Source organism: Cavia porcellus, unplaced genomic scaffold (genome assembly GCF_034190915.1).
Source record: "Cavia porcellus strain 051 isolate PalLab524CR breed Dunkin Hartley unplaced genomic scaffold, mCavPor4.1 scaffold_11, whole genome shotgun sequence".
Classification (NCBI taxonomy): Eukaryota; Metazoa; Chordata; class Mammalia; order Rodentia; family Caviidae; genus Cavia; species Cavia porcellus.
The window spans coordinates 47,172,348-47,188,097 of NW_026947494.1; the positions used below are offsets into that span (position 1 = coordinate 47,172,348).

Below are 15,750 nucleotides of genomic sequence, written 5' to 3' on the forward strand. Positions count from 1 at the left end.
TGAAGAAAGATACAGATATATAAAACTAAAATGAGCTGCTGCATCGGTATATGTTTAGAGGCAAAATTACAGTTCATGGATGACAACCCAAATAGAAGAACGTTAGGACAAAGGAGAACCAAAGTCATTAGCAAAGATAAAGAATCCAATTATTGACTGGAACAAAAACGAGAAGCCTCCTAATTAATGACATTTATTTTTTCTAAAAGAACAAAGAAATTATTGAGAATGAAACAGTAAGCAAAATGTTACAGTGACAATATTATGACAGATTTGAGACCAAGCATATCCATCACACTGATACTATAGTCATATATTCTATTTAAAAATAGTTTCAGAATGGCTGACAAATTAAAACCTAATTCTTGTACCATCGGAGTCTCATCTTCTGTTCATGCCACACCGAGGGATTTAGCAATGTTAAAATAAGGGAACCACAAAGATAAGTGAGGCAGAGACAAAAGAAAAATAAAGGTTTTGGGCTAGTTCCCTGCAAAACCCAAAATTCAGACCCAAATGAAAAGAATGAGTGAAAGAAAACACTTTATGAGCTAAAAACCTTTGTCATACTGTGTGACTGTGGTTAATAATATAGTATTGTATATTTGAAAATTGATAATAGAGATTTAAATCTTCTCACCATAAAATGATTATTATGTGACATGGTAATGTGTTCATTAATGCATTGAAATATCACTTTCTGCATCATAAATATATACCATTTTATCAATTAAAAATAAAAAATACAACTTAAAAGTAAAAATACAATGCTAATACCATAATTAACAATAAAGTTGTAATAGTTTTTAGTATTTTTTAATATTTCTGCCTTAACACAACTTCCTTTACAAAGAAAAAGGGCACAGAAACACACTAGTAAATACTTGGGGTCAAAGAAGGGTTAAGAGGAAAAAAGTGAAACACACACACATGATCAAAGGAAGCAGTGACCCCCAAAGTGGGGCGGGGAGACTGAGAGCCGCTAGGGAGTCAGTGGAGGAGGAGTGGTCTGGGGGGGGGTGACAGCTAAGGGAGGTGTCAATGCAGAGACGTGCAGTGTGAGTGGATCCAGAGCGGAGCATGCAGAATTAGCGATCAGCCCCAGGTGGGAAAAAGCATGGAGTTCTCCCCGACCCGCAGGTGACTGGAGGTCAGCGAAGGCCAGAAGGGAGAGAAGTACGATGGGGAAGTGGCAGAGGCAGGCAGAGGCAAGGCCACATGGGGTTTAGGTATGCGCTATGGTGAGGAGTTCAGTTTAGTCTGTGTGACAAGAGAAACTTCTGGAGGAGGATGCCACAGTTTCACTTAGAGAATGCACTGCTACACAAAAGAACTTTTAATCGTGTGTGTGTGTGTGTGTGTGTGTGTGTGTGTGTGTGTGCGCGCGCGCGCGCACGCGCTCCAAAAAATAAATGACTGGTGCTTTAAACTGTGCTTCTCTAGTGGCTGCTTCTACTCTTAACATAAATTATGGCAGTTATTTAATGTAGCAAACTTTGTTTTGAAAACATTCACACAAAAGATTTTTAAATGCAAGAAGAAATAGTACAAAAAGATCAGCTCTTTATACCAGAATAATGCCTTCAGAAATAATTTGTAACAGAGAAATATCAGCTATCATTTTGCACTTCAAAGTAGAGGAAAGAAAAGGAAATTTTAGACAGAATAAAAAACTTTTATATTCCTATTGCATTGCAACTATGGCATTGGACATACACTTAACACACTTCTGTGAGATACCATGACTCCTGTTTTATAGGAGGACAAACTAAAACCTAGCGAGCCAAGAAACTGTCCCAATTTCCACCTGGTTAATAAGTAAGACATTTTAAATTTAAATTCAAGAAGGTTTCTGTTTTCACTAAAGTCAGTGTTGGAGAAAAGGAAGATGATAGTTTAGGAATGAGAAAAGATATTCATAAGTAGGATATTATTTGGCAGCCTACTAAAGATTATGCCAGTGTTAATGCCAAGATGAAGATGTTTTTGCAACTTGTCTCTTATTGTTTACATTAATGATTCATTGCTGTCTTAACGCCATGCTAAAGCTTAGCAACTTAAAAGGTCAGCAGTTTAGTTAGCCTGGTATTCTGTGTGTTAGCATTTTGGAATGGGCTCACCTGGATGGTTCTTCTGCTATGGAATAGATTTTCTGATTATGATGGTTCTGTGGTAAACAGCATGTGGTTTTACTTGTGATGGCTGATGGGCTGTTGGCTGGCAGTGGGGCAGTGAGGCTGCTGAACCATGTACATCTTGGGACCAGCATCTTGGAACCTGGGTGTGCCTACATGGCATCTTTCCCACATTTCCAGAGAGAGGAAGAGAGAGAAGGAGACAGAGGGAAAGGAGAGAGAGAGAGAGAGAAAGGGAAGGAAGGGAAGGGAAGGGAAGCAAAGGGAAGGGGAGGGGAGGGGAGGGGAGGGGAAGAGAGGAAAGAGAAAAGAGAAGAGAGAAAGCATGTAAGCCTTTTTAAAACCTCGACTCAGAGCTGGCACATCACATTTCAGTCATCTCAAATGGCCAAGTCAAATCTCAGGTCTAGGTCACATTCAAAGGAGTAGGGAAGTAGCTGTCACCTCTTGATGAAAAAAGCTGCAGAGTCATGTCATAAAACAAGCATGACAAGAGGTCTCCTTAGGGTGTCATAGTTATTTTTGCAGTTTATCATGTAGGTAAGTTTTTTCTATTTATATAGTGAGTTAATCACAAAGGAAAGTATTTCTGAACATATATGCACATGCACAAATACATATATGTGTGTGTTTATGCATAATAATGTGTATATTGTGTAAATTCTCCATATAATGTATTTCATATGAATAAATATACTGAAATTATGTCTCCTATGTTGGAAGAGATAATGACTTCATTGTGCATATTTTCTTTAGGCCTTTTTCAGAATTTGTGCCCGTCACACAGTACACTGTTAACAAACAGTGGCAACTAATTTTGTAGGCTTTATTTTCTTTGTTTAGCTCCAGAGAGAAAAAGGGAATCTTTTATTTATTTATTTATTTGTTTATTTATTTGGTACCGGGGATCGAACTCATGACTTTGTGTTTGCCAAGCAGGAACTTAAGCTGCTGAGCTAAACACCCAGTCGCTTTTATTCTTATAGTATCCATTTTTGCCAGTAAAGGGAATAACCAAGATTTTTGAAAGCTAGTAGGTAGTGTACCCCTGCACAGTCTACAATAGGCAGAAATATTTATTACATACTCAGAGTTCATACCAAGAGAATTATTTGTTTTACATATTCTGGCAGATATAAGTTTCATTTTCCTAAATGGCATTCTTTTAAGAAAAAAATCTAATGAACATAGATGCAAAAGTCCTCAATAAAATATTAGCATACAGACTGCAGCAAATCATCAAGATTATGCACCTTGACCAAGTGAAATTCATCCCAGGGATGCAGGCATAGTTCAACATATACAAATCAGCAAGTGTAATATGCCATATCAGTAGAGCCAAAGACAAAAATCACATGATCATCTCAATAGAGCAGAAAATGCGTTTGATGAAGTCCAACACTCATTCATGATAAAATTGGAATTAGTTTCTGCTTCAATCTGATAAAAGCCATCTATGACAAACCAACATCATACTAAATAGACATAAACTGAAACTTTCACCTTAAAATAAGGAACCAGACAGGGATGTCTGTTACCACCACTCCTATTCAATATAGATTTCAAAGTGTGAGCCAGAGCAATTAGACAAAAGAGAGGAATAAAAGGAATAGTGATAGGAAAGGAAGAAATTAAATTATTATTACTCACAGGTAACATGATACTCTACACAGAAGACCCCAAAAAATCCACCAAAGGACTACTAGAGTTAATATGGAAATTCAATAGTGTAACTGTATACAAAGTCAACACTCAAAAATCAATAGCATTCCTGTACACAAACAATAGACTCACTGAGAGAGAAATTAGGAAAACTACACCTTTCACAATGGCATCCAAAGAAGTGAAATACTTGGGAATCAATCTAACAAAGGATGTAAGGCTACATGTTGAGAATTACAGTACTCTGAAAAGGGAGATTGCAGTGGATATCAGAAAATAGAAAGACATCACTTATTTATGGATAGGAAGAACCAACATTGTGAAAATGGCTATACTCCCAAAACTGTTATACAGATTGAATGCAATCTCAATCAAAATACCATTAGCATACCTCACAGATCTAAATAAAATATTCCTACAATTCATCTGGACCCAGAAAAGACCTGGAATAGCAAAGACAATCCTGGGCAACAAAGGCAAGGTAGGAGGCATCACAATCCTGGATTTGAAATCATACTAACAAGCTACTATGATAAAATCAGCATGGTGATGGCAAAACAAAACAAAACAGACCAATGGCACAGGGGGATCAATGGAACAGATTAGAAGATGCAGACACATCTACAAAGACACTTGACCTCCTTATCTTTGACAAAGGGGCCAAAACATGTTCAATGGAAGAAAAATAGTCTCTTTAATAAATAGAGGGCCAGGGATATAACACAGCACCAGCCTGGAGATCATGAGTTCAATTCCTGATACCAAAGCTAAATAAATGGTGCTGGAAAAATTGGCTTTCCACATGCCAAAGACTAAAATTAGACACATGTCTATCACCATGCACTCAACTAAAGTCAAAATAGATCAAAGATATAAATATTAAAACAGAAACACTTAAGCTACTGGAAGGAAAGGAGGTAGAAATCTTGAAGATATAGAGGCAGGCAGACAGTTTATTAACAAACCCAAAGGGTACAACAAATACATCAAAGAATCAACAACTGGGACCTCCTCTTACAAAGTTTTTGTACAACAAAAGAAATCACCAACAGAGTAAAAAGACAACCTACAGAGTGGGAAAATATTTTAGCTAACTATGCCTCAGGTGAAGGACTTTCTATGTAGAGCATATAATGAATTGCAAAGTATCAGGCCCCCTAAATTGAAAGAATCCAAAAATAGGCATTGGGGATGAACACACACTTCTCAGATGAAGAAGTACAAATAGCAAATAAATATATGAAAAAATGTTCAACATCACTGGTCATTTGAGAAATGCAAATTAAAACACTGAGATTCTGTTGCACTACAAAAAGAATGGCTGTCATCAAGAAATCAATAATAAATACTAGCAGGGCTGTGGGGAAAGAGGAATATTTCTCCATTGTTGGTGGGGGTGCATATTGGTACAATCGCTGTGGAAATCAGCATGGAGAGTCATCAGAAAACTAGGATTGGAGGCTCATTCAATCCACCTATTCTCTTCTGGGTATTTTACCACAAGAATTGAAAATATTGTACCACAGTAATATATGTGCACCCAGCAGCACAATTTGTAATATCTAAATTGGGAAACAACCCAAATGCCCATCGACATTGGAATGGATAAAAGAAGAAATGGTATTTTTATACAATGGAGTACTACTCAGCTATAAAGAAGGATAACTCAAGGCTTTTATAGGTAAATTGATATAACTTGAGACCATACTCATAAGTGAAATAAATCAGAATCACATGTGTAAACATCATATCTCTAGTATAAAAACTGAAAGAGTAAATGTCTAAAATGTACAATAGCTATTGTGAAAATGAAAGGGAAAGAAACTGCTCAAAAGGAAAGAACAAGGGGGATGGGGGTGTGGAGAAAAGAAAGCAGGGATAAGACACACACACACACACACACACACACACACACACAACCATTATACTACTCATCTGTTAGTTCATCAAAAAGAATGATTCGTGTCTCATTGCTTGATCATTTTTTCATATCTATATCTTGTAATATGAGCGATTCCTACTTTGAAGATAACAATATACATTAACCATTGTTAATCTCCTGTAATCTGTTTGAAATTTTGTATCATAGTTTTCAATTTTTTGTTTTTAAAAAGTCTTAAAATTCATCAGTAATAACCTTTCAAAGAAATAATAAAATCCAATTTATTCAAGCAGCTAAAAATTGCTTTAAATCGTTGGCCATTTATTGTATCACCTTTGTGGCTACTTTGATATGCAGAAAAAGGCCAAAAATGTAACATGCCAGCCTTATCTATGCAAGGCAGAAAGATGTGACATATTAGAAGTTGAGTTAAACTAATGATGTTGGTATTCAATTATGGAAATCTTATTCTTGTGCCTTGACTTATATTTGAAAAGATATGAAATAGTCCCCGAGACTGTTACTCAGGGGCATGGATTTAGCTCATAGAAGTGAAATTTACACATAACTCTTACTTTCCACTCCCACTGTGCAACATGAAGACATAACAATGGGAAAAGGATAAAAGGATTCACACACACAAAAAAATCACCCATTTCCTGGATTTTGAGTAGAATATTGTATCTTATATATTCCCTGTACTCCATTATAGTTTTTCAGGGACAAGAAGTTGACAAGTAGTACTTAGAACATTAGCACCAATTCCATTCTACCACATAACCAGATGTGAGAAGCAGCCATGTTAGTAAGTGTAATTAACACTAACAAAATAGACCAACCCTAATCGGCAATTTAGTAAAATGTGCAATTGGTTATTCCTTCCTCTGGAAAACTGGGAAACCCTTCTATGGGGTCCTTACTGAAGCTCGAGGCCTCAGGTTGCTTCTGTTTTAGAAGTGGATCATCTGAGATTCCTTGATTGTTAACCACAAGAAAAAGGGAGAACACAGAAGGCACACACATTCTTCTCTGCCATGGAGTGGATAGGAACCTTTGCTTCCCTGGCATTGCTTAGGGAAGATGAGTCACGCCCACTCAGAATGCATTCATGTGATTAGGAGAGTGTGGGAACATGCGGACTTAGGTGAGCTCTGAAAACCTAAGATGCAGAGGAGTATGCAGAGAAACTTTATTAACACAGACGCCCTCAAAATTAAACATGATAAAATGCATCGCCTCCTAATTCATGTCTCATTTTAAGCTCACATTTCATTTCTCTAATGAAAGAGTATTTATTAGCATGTGAAAAAATAGAAACTAAGTATACATTGAAGTACAACTGTATTTTAGTTTGTTAGAAATTTGTAACCTACAGCAAGTTTAATTATGTTCACTGAAATAAGCTGGTTCAATAATTATAAATTAATGGATTAAAATATCATTAGAATCATGTGTCCACCTACATTTTACCTCTTTCCTCATCATGTTATTTCTAATATATATGTTCATATTAATAACTTGTCATCCATAGCAGAACAGTTGAGATCAACCCCGAGGAACTGTTAATTTGCTGGGACCAAATACTGTTTAAAAATATTCTTTGTACACATTTTTCTTATTTCCCATGGCATGCCTGACCAAGCCACTCCATTAATGTAAGCATTAAAGATCCATCTGAGCAAATGGAGGGGCAGCCCAGTGATTGGACAAGCCATAGGTGAGACAATCAAAGCTGCATTTTGGCTGGTGATGTGCCTGCGCCCAGTATGTTGGCAGAGCATGAACAGGCAGGGTCAGCGGGAAAGACGTCATTTAGAAGGTTAAAATGACACAAGTTTACTGAGTTTTCAACCTTGTCATGGCAACTGTCAGCAGCCCTGTCAGACCTCTCCTCACCCGCGCTTTCTCCAAATGGATGCTCACATTTTAATGTCATAATGCATAAGAAAAAGAGACAACCAGAAGCTCAGGGACCACATGGGCAGCGATGAATAGAAATCATTTTTTAGTGTGGACATAAAATGCATGTGGCAGAAGTGAACAATGAGGGAAGAAAATATTTAACCCTTCATGCTGCTTTTGCTGTCTCACAACCTCATCTCTCATTTGGTGGACTTAGGTTTACGTTGTAAACCTTGTATGGAGACCGTGAGGCCACTGGTCCTGCTCTCTCACTCTTTTTTTTTTCCCCTGGGGGAGCGGAAAAGGACATTATTAGCTTTTTTGGGAAATTATTAGGGATTATTAATTTCTTGGAAATTATTTTCTTTTGAAAGAGACAAAATGGCAACTAGGGCAGAGGAAGCAGAACTGAGGGCCCCAAATTTGCTTGAGCCCAAAGGAGACAGAGAGCAAGGAAGTAGGTATGCAAAGGAGTTTCTCAGTTCAGTACTTAGCAGTTAGGATTGTGGAGTTTTCTCTGTGCTAATTCCTGTCACAGAGGGCATTATTTTTCAGTGATGTTGGAAGCACCTTCAGAATTCTCTTTCACAGGAGAAAAAGGAGAAGGAAAACTTCAGAGTAGTGTAAATTATGTGATTTGTAGCCATCCTGATGTAATTGTTGAGCACTATGCCAGCACCTTGCTATAATTCTCACCGCACCCCTATGGGAAGGTATTAATAAGACCATTTCTCAGCTGAGGAAACAGAAGTGGAATAATTGGTTCAAATGTTACATGGCTCATAAAGAAGAGTTGAGATTCAAGTTCAAACACCCAATGACTTTCAAAAGTATTATGCAGAAAAACCAAGCCAGACACAGAATAGAATGTACTGTATGGTTTTATTGTATAAAAATTCTAGAACTCAAAAATCTAAGCTATAGTTATAGAAGTTGGACCAGTGGTTGACTGAGCAAATGGAAAAAAGGACTGACTTCTAAGGGACATGCCAGCACTCTTGGGATGAGGGGTATGCTGGATTTTGTAATTGTGGTGGTAAACAAATATGTGTTAGTCAAAATCTGTTAAGCTGTATGTACAATGGATACATTTTACTCTGTGTTAATTTTAACTAAAGTTTTATTTTAAATTAATGATCCTATCAATATGGCACTCTTTCTTCAAGGAGATCTGTCACCAAATGAGTTACTATGTAAGGGAAAACTACTTGCTATTGAAAAAAGAACCATTAGATTCCTTTTGTCTGTATCATCCAAGTTAGCACCTTATTTTCTACTTAACCACTGAATTTTTTTACTGCATTTAATGGGGATATTCACTAAATTTATGCCTAAATATACAGAATATTGAAAAATCAAGAATCCAAATATGTTTTGCTTATTTTTTTACAACTAGAAAGAAAGCATATGTTAGAGAATTGGGACACTTAGATAATTACTTTAATTTTGACTTATATCCTAGAGCAATTTATATAAAAGATAACACATTGTTGGCTACTGCAATGCTGACCTGCTCTGTGGGTTATAATATTAATATCAATTCTGATCAAAGGGATAGAATTAATGGAGCCCTCTTTGACACAGTCATTGTGTCCTATAAACACATTACACAAAACATTTGGGTAAATTTTCCTTCCTTATTTGTTAAAAACTTAATTTTCAATAGTAAGTTATCTTACTGGTACAGTTCCAAATTTAACATATTAAAAATGTAAGTATATTCATTCAGATGAACTAAAAAGGAAAAGAATTATGCAGATATAACCATTAGCTAAAAGTGAGTGCTGCTAGGGTAAAAGATCTAAGAAGATACTTCACCAAAGTTGATATTCAGGTAACCAATAGAATATGAAAAGATATTTCTCATTACTCATTCTGGAAATTCAAATTAAAATTGCAATCATGTATTACCACACATCTTTTAGAATGTTAATATAGAAACACAAAGCTAGAAATGTCTATTACTAGTCAGACTGTAGAGCACCTGAAACTTAAAATGTGGTAACAACAATGTGAAAGTTACAGCCATTCTGGGAAAAAGTTTGGCAGTTTGCTATAAAACTAAGTTGTGTGTGATTTATATCTTTATGTAACAACATGATACCTTGGATATTACAGGCTTTCCAGAAATACACAGTGGTATCTGAGTTCATGAACTGATTCTGGAAAAGATGTCCACATTTGTGTTCATGTGAGGAAGATGGCCATGGTCATGTTGGTCACCCAATGCAAAGTTTGTGAACAAAAACAAAATTTTGTCAAATGCTTCTGTTTATGAACCAAACTGCTTGCAAGCAAAAGTGTTCATGAACTGAGGCACCACTGTACTTTAGAATAAGGGATGAATAAACAAAGGATATTTAAACTTTGGGGGGGGTAGTACTGGGAATTAAAGCCAGGGCTATCTACATGGTAGGCAAGTGCTCTATCAACTACATCCTAATCCTGTTTAATTCTACTGCACATATTTAAGAGCAGGGACCTTTGATAAAATTATTCTGTGAAAACTGATGAAATCATAAGATACCACCTTTTTAGAAATTCACTATCGTCTGGCCATTGAATTACTTAACATATATCCTAGAGCAATGAAAAATTATGTTCATATAAAAAGGAAAATGCTCATAGCAATCTTATGCTTAGCTTCAACTGGAAACAACCTAGCTTTCCTTCCATACCATGGAATACAGCTAAGTAACAAAAAGAAATATACTCTTGATACATTTAACAACTTGGGAGGATACTCAGAAAAATATGCAGAGTGAAAAGCCAATCTCCAAAGCTCATACACTATGTGATTCTTCAATTAATCCACTATTCTTAAAATGAAAAAGTTACAAAACTGCAGAATCTCTTCAGAATTGTGGTTGCTAGGAGTTAGGGACTGAAGAGAGGATTGGGAGTAGATGCGGGTGTACTGCAGAACAGGCTGTAGTTATTCTCTAATTTTTGACTCTGTGAATGTTAGTATCCAAATTGTGATAGTGCACTAACATTTTGTAAGATGTTACCATTGAAGGTCACTAGGTAAAGGATAAACAGAATTTCTGTAATATTTCTTAAAACTGCATATGAATCTACAATTATTTCAAAATGAAAATTTCTTTTTTAAAAATGAAATTAAATCATATTCTTCTCCTCTGCCAAGCTATCAATAGCTTCTCTTTATACTTACAATTCTAAACCCCTCACCATTGCCTAATATAACTCATGGGATCTGCCATCTAACAGCTTTCTCCAATTCATTTCTGCCCTTTTATCCCTTTAGTTAATCAAAACTGACTTATTTCTACTTCTCAAGAACTCCCAGGCCATTCCCAGCTCAGGACCCTTCCATTTAATGTCATCAGCCTCTGGCATACTCCTGACCCAGATCTTGCCATAGTTTGCTCTTCCCGTTTACAGTTGCTTAGATGTTCCTTCCTTGTTCCCATGTGTTTGCTTGATGTCATTGCTAGTTGGAGAAGTATGGAAAATTATTGTGTACAAAGTTGGCAGCAATTCCTTCATACTGCAAAAAATAAAAATAAATCCAGTCTTTTTAAAAGCTGTCCTTTTGAGAAATGAAGTACAGTGGGCCTGTCCTTGCCAGAATACACTGAGGCTTGGGTCCTACAAAAAAACAGAATGCTATTTATTATTTCCAGAAGTAGTACCAGTGATTTCAAATCGAAGCAGTATAATAACTGGTCTATTAAATGCTCTTGAATCTATGTGCTTTCGTTTCTTTATTGTTATTTGATTACCTGGTAAACTTGCATTTTGGAAAAGTCATTTTCTCAATGCATGTTCTGGGACTGCTTTTCGCTGCAGTTGTTAAAGCGGTCTTACTTATTTTATACATCTAGTGTATCATTATAGTATCTTGCATATTATAAGCTTTCTATTAATGTATTTTAGAATGCAGGAATGAATAAACAAAATATATTTAATTCCATTTCATATATTTAGCAATTGGGATCTTTGTAAGTTTATTTTTTCTGAAACTTTATGATGCTGTGGAATATTAGGAACTTTTAATGAAGCACTGGATGGGAAATGCAGTGCCTACTAGGGATCATGAACAGCAGAATCTTCCCCTGAACTCTTGGACATAGAGAATCTTTTCTTTCCTTTATACTGCAAACTCCTCTGTCCTTGCTACAATAGATTTTTATGGATAGACAATTAGCCATTCAATGTTTGAATTCAGAGTTTCTGGCAAATGCTAGTGTAGGGTTGAGAGGGTGAAACAGTAATAGGCAGCTATGGTTATTGGGTCAATCATTTTATAGGGTGACACTCATTGTCCCTCAGGAAATTGGCACAGCCTAATATAATTGACTTCATTTTATTATGTTTGCAATGTTTGTGTTTCCGTAAGTCAGCTAGGCTTTTCCAATTGCAATTAAACCAAAAATACTTAGGGCATTTTCTGCTATTAAATAGCTGTTATTAGGACAAACAAGATACAAATGAAGGGGTAACACAAAGTGCAAGCATCTCTACTCTTGTTGAGTGTTCAGGTTACAGATGTGCTAAAAAATGTTACAGGAACAAGACAGTCTTTCTCAAACTTAAGTATAGATGAAACTCACAGGCATGTTATAAAAATACAAGATGCTTAAGCCCTACTTCCATGGATTTTGATTCCAAAATGATCCAGATAGGCCCAAGAAACTGCATTTCTAACAAGCTGCCTGGTGGTGTTTGATTCATGCACCGCAGTCTTGGTAGCATGCACTAGACCAACCAGTAAGCCATCCACCCACGATCAGAGGTGGACTGCTGCTAAGATACCTGGTTAGAGCAGGAAGAAACTACCTGCAGGCGTGAGCTAAGCTAGCAGCAGGAAAGCCTGCCTCTTCCTCAGGAGGGAACTGTGCCTTCTTGGAAGACAGAGGATGACTGTAATGCTAATTATATGTGAGATGACTCAGAGGATAATGGAGATGATTCATGGAAAATAGTGCTTCAAACTTAAGCAGAGACAGGAAAATAACAGTGAAGTGGTGACGTGCATTATACGTCAGATCAGAGTCATAAATCTCTTTTATTACATCTGAGCCTTTGAGCATTTTGTCCCAAAGAGACATCTAATTGCTATTAATGTTAGAAAACAAAATCATCTGATGCCTTTAGATAGACTAAGTGATGTGTAAATGCTTATAATAACCTGGCAGACCTACTTGTTTTCCTACTAGCCTTCCTTCCCCTCACCAAAATTGCCACAATGTAATATTAATTAGGAACGACAACAAAAAAGAATTAGTTCCATACATCAATGGAAACAAGGGCAGATTTAACAAATATTGCTGAGTGCCTGATTTTTCCAGCCTCCTTTATAGTTATATGGATCTATGTGATCAAGCTCTAGCAAGTTGGAATGAACCAGGGATCGTCTATCTAGGCTTCTGGAATTCCTACAGTTTCCTTGATTTAAGAAAATGAAGAGCAGAGTTAGCTGCTTTGCACTTGGGTCATTTTTTCTTCCTTCTTGTCTGGATATGACTATGATGTTTGGATGTGTAGGCGCCATTTTTGAGAGCATTAGAATAAAACCTAGATGGAAAACAGGAGGGAGCTCAGGTAACACAGAGCTTCTTTAGCAGCCTTGGGTTGCCTTCCCCAAATTTCTGTTGCCTGATAAAAATATCCACTTGATTAAGTAGGTGCTTTTATGTGTTATGTGGAGCCAAACAAAATTCCTAACAGGTGAAAGGGTGCCTTTACTTACTATATGCCATAATTTACTATGTGCCAGGCTCTTTTTCAAGACTTTTATATGTATGTTATTTTTCAACTCTGAAAACAGACCCACATTATACATTGTTCCATTTTTATCTAAAGCTTCTGAAGAGATTTAATAGCATTTACAGGTACATCTTTAATTATATTAGGGTAAATTGATTAGGATAAATTTCAGTTTTATTTATTTTAACTTCTAATTTTAGTGCCATTATTCTATGCATTATATGTTGACTTGTAATTATCAGTCTTCACCTCCTATTAGGATAAAAGAAGTTAAGTTTCTTATAACAAAAAATAAAATATGGATTATAGGAAAATGAGACATAGGTCCTAAGGGAAGGGGGAAAAGAGGGTAAAGAAGTAAAAAGGGATACAAAAAGAACTAAAAGTTGTCATGTGAATGCACCAGCTCCTCACAAAGAATGTAATTGCTGTCTACTGCAAGACACGCACTAATAAAAAAATAAAAATTGAAAAACAAAAGGAAACAGTTTTGTTTCTTTAACATGGACATAGACTATGGAGAGAGACTGGCTAGAGCAGAAATGGCCCCAGTGTAAGTGTTACTGTCTGTATATACCATAGCTAATTCACACAGACCTGGATGTAATATACTCTAAAGTGCAGTTTCATTAATTTAATTTTATTTTTTGTAGTTGCATATCTTAAAAGTCTGTCAGTGCTAAGTCATATTTCTTCCTTGCCTCTTTAAAAAAAAAAGAGAGAGATTAGAACATTAAGTAGAACAAATTGACCTGAACCTTTGGGATAAATAAAGAGAGAAATCAGCTTGCAAAGTAATGGCTCACATTGTCTAGAATTTATTACCAGCTTGGCTATGGGGGTGGAAGGTTAGGATCCTGAGAGGGAAACTGAGAATCTTCTTTCAAATTAGATTTTAATATTAGTCTGAAATTCTAGTTAATTTTCTTCAAGATTTCTTTGGCACTGAGTGTTCCACAAAGTCATTATTAAACTCAAAGAATAGTTTAATAAATTTCACAGCCAAGTCTCCTGTTGGAAGAGGATCACATAAGTTTACAAAATCATATTTTCTGAGTCTACATTAGATGTGTAGTTTGGAGAGGAAAGCAGGGTCTTATAGACCCTTATAGAGGAAAGCAGACCATGGAAGGATGAACTTTCAAAGACCTCAGTGTACCTAGTCTGGCATACTGGTCTATAAATGAAAACAACATAGCTGAGAGGTGCTAGTATTTAAATCAGGACCAAAATTAGAATCTCCCAGTTATCAGTTTAGGACTCTTTCTAGTCTCACATGATCTCCTACAAAAGATTCCTATATCAGTCTGCTTCCGGTTACTGTAGCAAAATGTCACAGACATGTGGTTTAAGCAAGAGATACCTGTTATACTTTTGGAGACTTGGAAATCCAGGATCAAGGTATCAGCTCATTAATTTCCTGGAGTCTGGCTCTCTTAGTTACTTGCAGATGATATTTTTCTTGCTCTGCTCTTATGTATCAGTACATAGCCAAGAGGATTTCATTTCTACTTTTTTTATAAGAGCATAATTCCATTATTAGGGCTTTATCCCTTTGCCTAATTAGCTCCTAAAGGCCCCATCTCCAAATACTATTATCTCAGGGGCCAGGGATTTAACATATGAATTTTGGGAGGGGACAAAATTCAGTTCAGTCATTTCTCTAATATTTTTCCATATGAATCAGTCAATTTGTATAGTGTTGTAACTGTAGGCTGAAGTACATGCTGACCTTCAATTATGTCCTTGGGTATTGTCGAAATCAAATCTCCATGCCAAATGTGGTCACATATGTTATCATTTCCCCCAGACAAAAAAACAGAAATACTTCTGTTGAGCTGCAACCCCATGTTGGAAGAGCCTAGTGCCCAGCCACACCAACCCAGCCACACCAATTCACCCTGAGACTACTATAACACAGAGAGTCAGCACTGAGTAGGCTCAACTCACATCCAACCCACTTCCCAACAATCCTTCATCACTCAGGTCCACAATCCAACTGACTGTTGGGGTATTGATCCCAGAGATAGGTCAATCTGTGCCTCCCCAGAAAAAGTAAACTCAAGAGATTGAGTACTGGCTCGGGGAGCAAGTGTAGTGGGACCTCGTGCCAGTGCTGTGTGTAACTAGACATTTTTAACTCTCCTTAAGCTAGCAGTTTTTACATTTACCTTAGCAAGTAGCTTCTCCTGTCTGTACTTTATTATTTTGTTTATCTGCAAAATGGATTTTCAGCATTAGTGCTATGCAGTTAAAAATGCTGAAATGAATGGTTCATGTAAATGTGATCTGGGCTTTGTCCTGATACTAGAGTCTACAGTGATCTGAGATCATCATTCAGTGCTTATCAAAGATGAGCTCTTCAGCCATGAGTTTATTTGAAGACTTCTCAAGAGTTTACTCTTTATTTTCCCTCGTCCTATATTGTCTGAAGAC

General features: G+C 36.5%; 1 protein-coding gene and 1 long non-coding RNA gene across 3 annotated transcripts in view; one reads left to right on the forward strand and one right to left on the reverse strand.

The window, feature by feature from the left end:
• Positions 1-2,369, reverse strand: part of LOC134478100 (uncharacterized) — a 38,306-nt gene extending 35,937 nt beyond the window's left edge. Inside the window, exon 1 of the long non-coding RNA XR_010050493.1 lies at positions 2,121-2,369. This is a non-coding gene — a long non-coding RNA (uncharacterized LOC134478100). The remainder of the gene's footprint in view (positions 1-2,120) is intronic.
• Rab3c (RAB3C, member RAS oncogene family) overlaps positions 1-15,750 on the forward strand; it is a 254,491-nt gene that overhangs the window by 70,197 nt on the left and 168,544 nt on the right. The gene's annotated exons all lie outside the window — the stretch shown is intronic.